A 12,456-nucleotide genomic window follows, 5' to 3' on the forward strand; every position below is an offset into this window, starting at 1 on the left:
AGACACTAATTGTTCAAGGTCACACAGTTACTGACAGAGCCAAGATTCAAACTCCAGTAGGTGTTACTCTGAGGCTCATCATGGGCATGGAAGTAACTGCAGCAAAAACGTTAACTGGCTAAAAATAATTTTAATGGGAGTTGTCCATTTGACACGGTACTCATAACTAACTCTAGTGACTCTGATAAGCTGCCTGTAACCCAGGCACTGAAACAAGAGAAGCATGTGTTTAATTTAGTCATTTTCCATGTGAATGTCGAAATACTTCTCACCACAACCTTAACCATCCTAAGTGACAACAGCATACACTTGTGTAATCATCAGCACTCTTAGAATAAAGTATTCATCCCTTTCTCACAGGCTCTTGACCTAACCCCAAACCACCTGTGGTAAGAAAAAAAAAGATACACCAAAATATAAGTGATACATATAGCAAGAAGCCAGGAAACCTTTCTCTCCCTGGAAAACTATAGAAATCCAGTTCTATAAGCCCAGATCTATGAACCAATAAAAATCCAGTTCTACAATCCCAAAGACTCCTATTCTACCAATCTCTAATCAAACATGGCTCTTAAAATATCTGAAAAAATGCTCCTCCTCACTCATAGAGAAAGGCAAATTAAAAACACACAAGGTCAATTTAAACCAGATTATTGGCAAAATTGTAGAGGGAAATCACTCTCATGCATTGATGGTGGGAGCATAAATTCATAGGACCCCTAGGGATGGTAATTTTGCAATATCTATCAAATTTATAACGTATATATTCAGCAATCCACTCCTAATAATTTATCCTTTTAGATTTACTTACACAGGAACAAAATGACTGTCGTGCAAGGCGGCCTGCGGGTTCTCTGCTCCCGCTCCCCACAAGAGAACGCAGGACATGGTGAAGCCAAAAAGGAACACCCACGGAGCCATAAGTAGGGGAGTCATATCACTATATTCTCTCTGGCGGCATCCGCCTCTCTGCAATCCGCTCTTGCTAGATCAGCCACCATCTTCTTGCTAGCCCCCATTTTTTGCTTGCGTAGCCACAGCAGTTATATTAGTGGCCAATGGCTCACCGGTTACAGCTGACAGCCAACTAGCCACAGCTGATGGCCATCCAGTCACAGTTGATGGCCATTTACTACCTGAGCCAGCACCTTTCTATGTGAGGCCGAGAGCCTGGAAACTGCTTTCTGGGGCTCTGTCCCCACAATGACCTATTTATAAAGTTATTTATTGCAGCATTGTTCTTAATACTAGCAAAAAATGTGAATCAATGTAAATGTCCATCAGTAGGAGACTGTTCCTAAATATGGTTCAGCCATGCAATGGAGCATCACACACCGTCGAACAAATGAGAAGCTCTTTATGTACAGATGGAACAGATTCTGAGATCTATTAAGTGAAATGTGCAAGGTGCAGGACAGTAAATGATAGATATGACAGTGTGTAAAAATTTAGGAGGAGAAATTTTAAAATATGTACTTATATAAGAATAAAACATATTTGTGAAGATATACACACATGCAAACAAACAAACAAAAAATGCCAACATGCATTGCCCTTCAGGAAGAGAAGTAAGTGCCTAAGGAATAGAGTGGTGGAAGGAAAACTCATTTAACCTGTCTTGTATCTTTTGAATTTTTAACCACATGACTGTATGTCTCCTATTCAAAAAAATAAACAATTTTTTTTTAAATTGCTTTCCCCACAGTGGGTGAGATGCAGAATAGACCAAGAGTAGGGGAAAAAATAAGTATTTTCTTTATGTATCTCTGAATTGTTCATCATAAACATGCATATTTTTAAAATTTAAATAACTCCAATAAAGATTTTAAAAGATATATTTTTTTCCTAATTCCTAACAGAATAATTTTTACTATTCACAGAAAATGTCAACTGTTACACTCCTACGTGTTCAAAAAGCTGAACTGGCTATATCTCTTTTTCCCTTAAGAATCAATTTTTCTTATTTTCCATTTAGTAAAGAGCTTTTTGTTAGTTTGTTTTGTTTTGTTTTGTTTTGCTTCCTAGAGTAACTCAGTGACTAGCTCAACATCTTAGAAAGATAGTGATGCTTGAATTCAAACTTGAGATGTTTCTAGAGGTTTTAACACTGCCAATGTCAACTTTCCTTTGCACATCACAGCATTCTGAAATGTGGTGACCCCTGGACACGCTCTGATCAGCCTCCTTAAAATGCATCAGCAAAACTTCTACATTTTCACTTTCATTTGTGAACATGGTCCTCGAAAGTTTTTTGATTCTTTAAATGTTTTCAAATGTTAAATGAAGAGCAGAGCAGCTGTACCAAGTCATAAGCAGCATAACTTCAAGACCCTCAACTGTGTTCTTTATGAAGTGACATTTCATACAATCGCAGGAAAATGTGAATAGATAGAAACTAAATGGCCACTAAATCAACAAACAGCTCTTTTTTGATATGTGATTATAATGTACATGAAACATCAGAAGTCTCCCATTAGACATGAACCTGGTAAAATGAAAACCGTGAGTTGGTGGCCAGTAACATTACCGTCCTAGCTAAATTCCACGGAGCAGGGATGTATGTGAGAGTTGGAGAAGCTTAAGCTTCTGCTAAGGCATGAATATACCAGATAGAACCAGACTTACACATGATCATATTCTGGCCCCATACATGGACAAAATATTCTTTAAGTAAAACACTAGGAGCTGATGAATGGGCAGGAGGCCTGTACAGAAAGCCTATTTGAAAATGCCTCTTGAGCCTTGTTTGTATTAAAAGCTACTTAGAACTTGGAAGAGTAATACCGTGTTTCCCCGAAAATGAGACCTAGCCAGACAATCAGCTCTAATTTGTCTTTTGGAGCAAAAATTAATATAAGATCCAGTATTATATTATATTATATTATATTATGTTATATTATACCCCATCTTATAGTAAAATAAGACTGGGTCTTATGTTAATTTTTGCTCCAAAAGATGCATTAGAGCTCATTATCCGGCTAGGTCTTATTTTCGGGGAAACACGATAAGATAAAACCGCATCACAGGAGATGTAGTATAACTTCATCCAAAGCTAGTTAGTGCAACTGGATCCTTGCCCAACACTAGTATTGCAGCCCTATCCTATTATCCAAACTCTAGAAATCATATAAAAAATTAAAAACAGAATACATATTTTGTTGCTGCATTGTATAGATCCTTGCTGTTCGAAGTGTAGTCTATAGACCAGCAGTATCAGAATAACCTGGGAGCATAACAGAAATGTGCAATCCCAGTTCCCCATGAGACTACGGAATTAGTCTTCATGTTAACAAGATCCTTAGGTGTGATTCATATACACAATAAAGTTTGAGAAATGCCGCAATAGAGCATGAACACAAAAGGCAGACAGATCTACATTGAAATCATAGCTCTCACACTTAGCTTTGTGAATGAGCAAATTATATAACCTCTTGAAGCTCTAATTTCCTCGTTTTAAAAATGGAAATTATAATAGCTGGCTTATATGTTTGTTGTGACAATTAAATGAGAGCATATATGGAAAACACCAAGCAGAGTCCTAGGTACTAAGTACACGTTCTGTAATATTAATGCTCTTCTACTCTTCTTCCCATTTTAAGAGGAAAGAAAAACACTAAATAAGATAAAGAAACCATACAAAGACTGCAACATTTAGAAATTCTTATCATCCTACAATATTATTGAGAACTAAATTAGGACTTCAACCCGTATCTAAGCTAAGTGTCTTCGGCTGATTCCATTAACACAGACCGGACCTCATGTTCTTATATGGCCATTACTAATATACTCCAGGTTGCACTTTATTTTATTTTTAATTTAATTTTATTTTATTATTAGTTTCAGGTGTACAAAACAACATAATGATTAGACATTTGCACCACTCACAAAGTGATAACCCCACCAAGTCTCCTTCCCCTCTGACATCGTATATAGCTATTACAATGCCATGGTCTATATTCCCTATGCTGTACTTTATATTCTGTGACTATATATATATATATATATATATATATATATATATATATATATATATGTATGTTATAGGTGACATTCAATATGATTTTGTATTAGTTTCATGTGTACAGCGCAATGGTTAGGCATTTATATAATCTATGAAGTGATCCCTCCAGTAAGTCCAGTACCCATCTGACACCCTATATAGTCTTTACAACATTATTATGTTCCCCATACTGTATTTCATATCCCTGTGACTACTTTGTGACTACCAATTTGTACTTTCTAATCCCTTCACCTTCTCACCCATTCCGCAACCCCCCTTCCATCTAGCAACCATTAGTTTTCTCAGGTGATTACAACTAACCAAGATATCTTTTAAGAAAGAGAAATGCCAGGACACTCGCTCTTGATATTTAGGAAATTCTGCCCCAACCCACAAGCAGGACACAAACTAAAGTTAGGCTTTAGCCCTTGTCCCAACATACCTATCATCAGAAGAGGCTAACACCTCTAAGGAATATGAACTCCAAAAAAATTATGACTCCACCTTAGAAGAATAGCAACTATGAAAGAAGGGCAACAAAGTGACAACCCATGCCAGACAAAGCAAAATGAATGGACAACACCAAAGAGTAATTTTAAATCATCTTAATAAATAGTGTCAGGGAGATAAGGAAGGATAATGCAAACCAGAAGCTGAAAAAAGAAGACATGAAGAAAAACCAAATGAACATACTAGATATACAAAGTGTAACATTTAAGATAAAGTGAGTTTAATTGTAGAATGGACACAAAGTAACATACTGTGGAGAGAAAAAAAAAAAAAGATCCAGGAGCAATAATCACCATGAATATATATTAACCAAGCAATATATAAACCAATCAGAAGTCTGAGTAGATCTCAACCTTTGCACTTTATGATTTTAAGATACCCCTCTCAGGAACTAATAGATTAGAACCAAAACAAGTAACCAAATGGAAGAGTTAAACAATACATTGTTAATTTTGAATTTATTGATATATGAAACTTTAAACCCCCAAAATAATACACATTCTTTTAACACACATGTGAATATTTACAAAATTAACTATTCACTCAGTTACAAAGTAAATCTCAATAAATTCCACAGAATCAACATCATGGAGATTATGTTCTCTCATTACGATATAATAAAATTTAAAATCAACCCCCAAAATAAATTTTTGAATCTCAGAAGTCCAAAAACAAAATATCATACTACTGAACAATCATTATATTTAAGAGGAAATTATAAGGAAAATTATGAAATATTTTGAGCTAAATAGTATAATAAAACATCAAAAATTTGGTAAGGAACTAACACAGCACTTACAAGGAAAGTAACTGGTTTAATATATTTATTGGAAACCAAGAAAGCATGAAAACAAATGAGCAAAACATTCAAATAAAAATGAAACCAGAAAAAGAGCAATAAGTAAACACAGAGTCGTGTGGAATGAAATAATTACAATAAGGATGAAAATCAATGAAATGGATCATTAGAAAAATAAATAGTGAAGTTTAATAAAATCAATAACTGGTTCTTTGAAAAGATTAATAAGATTGATAAAGCTCTGATAAAACTGGAAAAAAGAAAATAAGCAAAATGCAGAATGAAAGGGGCAAATAGCTCAGACACAACAGACATTTGAAAAAATACAATAATGTTAACAATAATATAATAATGAATTGAGATAAGCTAGACCAAAGGGATAATTTCTGGGAAATTATCAAATGCCAAAAATGGCACTGAAAATATAGAAAACTTGAATTTAAGTTAAAGAAATTCACTTGAGACAACACAAAAAAAAATTGTGGCAGATTAAGAGAAAACATTTACATAATCTGCTGATTACATGTACTCCCCAAAGAAACCCAAATCTAATTCCGCAAATTCTTGTATAAGAATCCTCCATACGGCCTCTTAGTGGAAGTGCGTCATTGTTGAATATCACCCAGGGGCCTATCTTCAGCGTTTTGTGTAAGTGATAAGTGGCGGATAAATACTATGAAGCAACAAACTAGAAAAGCATACAGTAACGTGGACAGATGATAAAAATATATTGTTGAAAGAAACATGCAAGAAAGAAAACCGAAACCTATCATACAATAGCATTTACGTACATTTTACAACATTCACAAAACTAAATACTGTGCGTGTTTCAGGGGTACATACATAGCTAAGTGCATGTATCATGTATGCACTTATATCCCACACGTTACACTGGGTGCCTTTAAGAGGAACGGAGGGAGATGGAGATGAGAGGCAGTAAACTGGGAGACATGCAGGAGTGTGGAGAGAGATGACAATGTGTTCATCGTGTTTCCTGGTCAATGTGAAACCTACTTGCTCTCTGCATATGATCCATGGATTTAAATTCAGGAAGACAAGCTGACTCTGCTCAGAGACTGAGGGCAGTTTGCACATCCCAGAAGGAGGAACAGCAAGGCAAGAACCAATAGGGAACCCCCAACCTTAGAGCTGAAGGATGAATACTGGACATTGTAAATTAGAAGATAAAACCAGTGTGATACAAAAATTATAAAGATTTGGTCTTTTCCCCTGCTTTCTGGCAAAAAAAAAAAAAGCTCTGAAACCTTTGGAATCTCCTAAATTAATAAGAGTGATGTTTATATGCTAACAAGATGACTCCTGGCTAGGCCTTTAGATAGCTCGAAGGTGAGGGCTGGTCACCAGAAAAACCCAGCCATCACTGAAGTGTTGGAACTTTCAGCCAATCCACCTCACCCAAACCCCACCTAAAAGGTGGGGAAAGGGGCTGATGATTGACTTCAGTCACTAATGGCCAACAATTTAATCAATCATACTTGTATCCACATAGTGAAACCTCCATAAAAACCCCTAATGATGCGGCTTGGAGAGCGTCCAATATATTGAACACACTGATGTGCTGGGAAGTCGGCTCACCCGGAAGGAGAGCATGGCAGGGACACCCCACCTCACCTGCATACAGTGCCCCATGCATCCCCTCCATTTGGATGTTCCTGAGTTACATCCTTTATAATAAACCAGAAAACATAAAGAAATTATTTTCTTGAGTTCTAGGAGTTGTTCCAGCGAATTATTAAACCCCCAGTTGAGCTGGTTCATCAGAAATATCAGTGGCCCAGAACTTGCAATTGGCATCTAAAGTAAACTGAGGGATCTGACACTAACTCCAAGCCAATAGTACCAAAATTGAATTGAAAACACCCAATTGGTGTCGGAGAATTGGAGAAGTGGTGTCAGAGGGAACCGCAGAACCAGCTAGATGAGTAATTGGTGGTTAAGGAATGAAGGATTTGCCAACTTCCTGTGATAATCACCAAATAAAAATACTTTGATATTATTTTATGTCAATTAAATATATGAATGAAACCCAGGGCTGTCAAGTGATGGTGTGTTTTGAAGATCTCTACCAGTCCCAAATATGTAACACAAAGGTGTAACACAACAAAGTGGGATAATCTTAAAATTATAATTCCCTTCCCTTTGTGGCAGCAATAAGAGGCATGAGAGTTACTTATTAAGTAAAGCATTCTCCCCAGTTCCCCAAATCATTTTGCACTGGGTTGAACAGGCTTTTCTTCTGACCAGACATTTCACATTTCACTAATTCTATTGGCATACTTTTCCACTGCATATAGAAATAGCAAATATTAACGGGTCTAATGCTGATAGAATAGTTTGTTTTTTTGTTTTTTTGTTTTTTGTTTTTTGTTTTTACTCAAGCTGCTTTCATAATAGCAAAATACCCTCTCCAAATCTCAGTCTGGGAAACCTGGCCTTGGCCCAGATTTGTAGATTTACTTAATGACCAGGTGGGCTGAAGCCTGCTAATCAAACAATGAAATTTTGGGGGCTGCCATTATAACTATGAAGATACTCTATCTACCTAAAAGTTATGTCCTCTTCTAACTCCATAGGAATTCAGTCATAAGAAAAAGAAAGCAAATACTATGTTATACAAGTTATAAAATGCAGGCTGCAAACACAGGTGTACAAAATGCAACTTTATTATTCCATAATCATTTAATGTCTAGTTTGTGCTCCCAATTCTCTGAAGTCAACTTGGGGTTGTGTTGGAATTCCAGGGGTCTGAGGCAAATGTTAGGCATTAGAGAGGGTTGTGACCCCCAGTGTTATTTTTCTCACATGCGTCTTCCGAGACATCAGCATCTCAGGGAGCAGGTGGGATGCACGGGCCATCATGGCATGACAGCTCATGCTGAGGAATAGCCTGTACTGGTGCACATGACCCCTTCAGATCCAGCTGTGATCACTGCTATTTCCACGCCATTCTAGAAGGCACAAGAGTCATTCTGCTGGAGCCCAGGGATCTCACTGCCATTGACCATGATGTCATCTAATTCAAACATTCCTCTCCTCCCCAGAACTTAATCTAGCTGTAGAGGGTACAGTTCACTGGCCCATGTGGGAATCGCACTGGGGTCCTTGGTGTTAGGAGGGCAGCACTCCAAGCACTTGAACCACCTGTCCACCTCAACCTGCCCCAGAACTCTAACCCAGAAAACAGGCCACAGGGTTCTTGTCTTTGGGAAACTACAGACCTATATCCCCGCTCACTTCTCCATTATTCCTCTTCTCCCCTCTCCCCATCAGCTGAAGAGAATGTCTTCTGCTTGAGAGTCCAGGAAGCCTGCTCTCCTTCACGGTGCTTCTCTTCCACATTCTATCCATGCCCAATACCCAAAGTTGCCCCCACTCTCCTGAGAAAAGGAAGCCACTTAGAGCCTTTTTGCTCTGCTTTCCAGCCTGCTGAGAACTTCCCCTGAAAAAGTGAGTACAGGGGAGGATCTTGCTTGAAAGGAGCAGGGAGAATGCGAGCCCCAGAAAAGGGGGAAGGGAAAAGGGGACTTCCAGGAGAATGAATACAAGCTTCCCTCTCAAAAGTGTTATTCCACATTATCACTGCCTCTCCCTAGATAATTCATTGTGCTCTGCGTCTAAAATAGTCCCATGCTCAGATAAGCCCTTCATGGACAATGATGGCCAAGAGGAGGAGCCAGCATGTCGCAGAATACTGAATTTAAGTCATCAGCTGAAAAGGACTGGTCAAAGAGTCCTTCGTATTGCAAGCCACACCACTGGCACATCATTTGCATTCTAAAATGTATACTTGCTAGGATGAGACTCAGCTGTCAATATCCCAAATGAGATTGCTGTTTTTCAAACGCTAAACATGAAGGAATTATACTAAAACTTCCATCTAATCCAGTGGGACAGAAATACCGAGGTTGGTACTTGTTCTAAGTTTACAAAGATGTGCAAACTCAAGGTAGAGTACATTGGTTAGGACTCATTTAAGGTGTCACTGGCAGAACTCATACTGGCTGAAAGCCTAAGACATTTATTTTTCATGTGACTGATATGGACAGAGACAATGCAGGTTTCTCCTGAAATCATAATGTCAACACAGTTGAGGCCATGTTTCTCTGAGCGTATGTCACCTCTGCCCTCTTCCTTAGGTCAGCTTCCTCCTCCAAATTGTTGCCAGGGCTGTGTTCATTCACTCCACAAATATTTGTTAAGCATCTCTAACATGCCAGGCATTGCTCATTGTTCTGAGGATATAGAAGTAAATTTGTGAGATAAAGCATACATTCTGGTAGGAGAGATGCATAACAAATACAGGGGGGAAAAACAGATGTAAAATATGGTGTTAGGTTGATAAGCACATTGAATAAAAATAAAATAGGGCAAAGAAGTCCTCTCTGATGAATAAAAACATTTCATCTGGGTCCTAATTAAAGCGAGGCAGAGGACATGATAAGACTTATAGTGAAAGGGTCTCAAGCAGCAGGAATATCCACTGCAGAGACCCAAGAAGAAGAAACTGTGTTGTATGGTGGAGGAATAGTAAGGGAGCCAGTGTAGTTGGAGTCCTCTGAGCAAGAAGGAGACCAGTGTAAAATGAGGAGCGGTAAGAAGGCATAAACATGATGGCAGGGTTTCGGTAGGAATGGTGTCAATATGGGATATTAGTACAAGGGTGACAGGAAGCCATTGGAGGTTTGAGCAGGGGAGCGGCAGATGAGATCTAAAGGACCTCATGATATACAATATAGTCAGTAGGGATGTGAGGGCAGAAGTGGGGAGTACAAGTAGGGGGTGAATTGGGTTGAATATAGGCCCCCAAAAAGATATGTCTAAGTCCTAACGCCTGGAACCTGTGAATGTGACCTTATTTGGCAAAAAACGGTCTTTGCAGTTATAATTAAGGATCTCAAGATGAGATCATCCTGGATATCAGATGAGCCGTAGATTCAATGACAGTTGTCTCATAAGCGAAAGTCAAAGGGAGACTTGACACACAGAGACAGAGAAGAATGCATGTAAAGGCTGAGGCAGAGATTGGAGTTACGCTGCCACAGACCAAGGATCACCTAGGACCACTCAAAGCTGGAAGCAGCAAGCAAGGAAGGATTCAGAGAAAAAATGTTTGTGGTTTTAAGCCATGAAATATGTGGAAATTTGTTACAGCAGAACTTAGAAACTAGTACAGGAGCTGTTACAGTATCCAAGGCAAGAGATGCTGGTGGCTTGGATGAGGATGATAGTGGTGAGGACAGTGAGACGTAGTCAATCGGGCTTACAATTGAGAATAGTTTCCTAGAAATAATAGGACTCGCTATTCTACTCTCTTCCCACAGTCATCAAGCCGAAGTTCTGACTTTCATTCTGACTGAGCCATTCTAGTCATAAGCCCTCCCTGAGTCAGATGGATGCCATGCAATGAGGGGCAGAGGCCTGGGTTGTACACTTGGGATGAACACTGTGTCCTACAGCTATTTCATCTTTCCCAAAAGAACACAAATTAATCTCAACAATCTGCCTCTTTTAAAGGCAGTCCATAACCCTCAGGGCATACTGACCCCATCTCCTCCAGGACAGATCCAAGTCCGTCGCAGATGGAGGTTCCCACCAATGTGCTATAGAAATGACTACTTTGAGTGACAAGTCACTGACCTCCTCAGCAATCACAACAGCCAGGTGGACCTGAATCAATTACAGCCCCCAGAACCAGTCACATCTAGCTCCAAGCCTTCTAGCCCCATTCTTGCCCTAGGCTACCCTGAAATATTCTCATTTCAAATGTGTCCCTTGATGTGAAAAAGAAAATGGGACAGCTAATAATTCCCCACGCTGCCTGTAATTTGTTTAAGAAGAGCCCAAACCTAAGCCAATGAGTTCATGAGCTCATAGCATTTGCTGGGTAACTGCTACTGGTCTGGGGTGACCTTGTTATCAAGTGGAAAAATTATCTCCTCTCTCTCTCTCTCTCTCTCTCTCTCTGTCTGTCTGTCTGTCTCAACCTGAACAAGGAAGTATGTGCTCCTGCTTCTACTAGCAGCCACCTTGTGATTCAAAGCAACCAGCCAGAGGTAAGTTACACATGGAGAATGGAGGATGATGCAGAAATAGACCTGGAGCCCTGATCATCCATGCCTTCAGCTCACACTTCCGCTCTGGACTTTCAGCTATGAAAGTAACAAATTCCCATATCTTAAGCTTGTTTGAATTAATTTCCAATCGCTTGCACCTCAACATATCTAGTACCTTTCCCAGAACCAGAGCGGCTTAGCCTAATCAGGAGTCACTTCTTGAACAGGATGGAAGGGGGCAGTCAACCTCATCTAAACCACATGGCTAAAATAGCCACATTGTTGTGGATTAATTTGTATAATTTTTACATGACACATTATTTTATCACTTTTTTTTTCAATTGAGTGAAGGAAAACATGGAATTGGAAGCAATACTTACTTCGGCATATCTAAAAAATATTGGGAGTAACAGAGGTGACGCTATTGAATCTCCAAATTCCTATTCTCTAAGGAACAGATCTAGCTGATCTCTTTAGAAATATCAGCACCACATCTATCAAAAGAACAATACACAAAGTGAGTGCCTTCATTTTGATAGATGCAACAGTTGTTTTTCTGGCTAATAACCTGGGAAAACAATCAAGGCAGTAAAGCCTTCAATGGCAGAACAAACGAACCAGCAAATACTGAGCCACCAGCAGCCTATTTGACATAATTCCCCATCCTCAAGACACTTGTTCCTGTTTAGGCACAGATTGAGGTTTAGGGACTTCCTACTCAAAGCACCACGGACCCCATGCTGCTCTGGAAAGGAAGGTCCAGCAGACTCCATAGACTAGCCACTCACTGACCAATTTAGCCCACAGACATTCTTGTTTCACATGTACAGTGTATATTATTTAAATTATTATTTTTGAGCCCACATTTAAAACCAGATTATTTAAAAATCTAGATTTCTGATTTCTCTATAAAATTTGGAAGCTCAGTTGTAGTGGAGTTCATATTGCCCCAGGGGAACAATTGGCTAGTGTGAGCACACACGGTCCAGCTTGCTGTGCTCCCCGCTAATCCCCATTGTGCTCTCTAACTCCCCATCTAATTTTTCTCTTTAGCCCCTGTAGGCATTTGAGTT

General features: G+C 39.0%; 1 pseudogene; it reads left to right on the plus strand.

Annotated features, from left to right (window-relative positions):
• The first annotated feature begins 9,764 nt into the window (after positions 1-9,764).
• The window catches only part of LOC109449669 (elongation factor 1-beta), an 83,420-nt pseudogene continuing 80,728 nt past the window's right edge, over positions 9,765-12,456 (plus strand).

The sequence above is a fragment of the Rhinolophus sinicus genome, linkage group LG02 (genome assembly GCF_036562045.2).
Source record: "Rhinolophus sinicus isolate RSC01 linkage group LG02, ASM3656204v1, whole genome shotgun sequence".
Classification (NCBI taxonomy): Eukaryota; Metazoa; Chordata; class Mammalia; order Chiroptera; family Rhinolophidae; genus Rhinolophus; species Rhinolophus sinicus.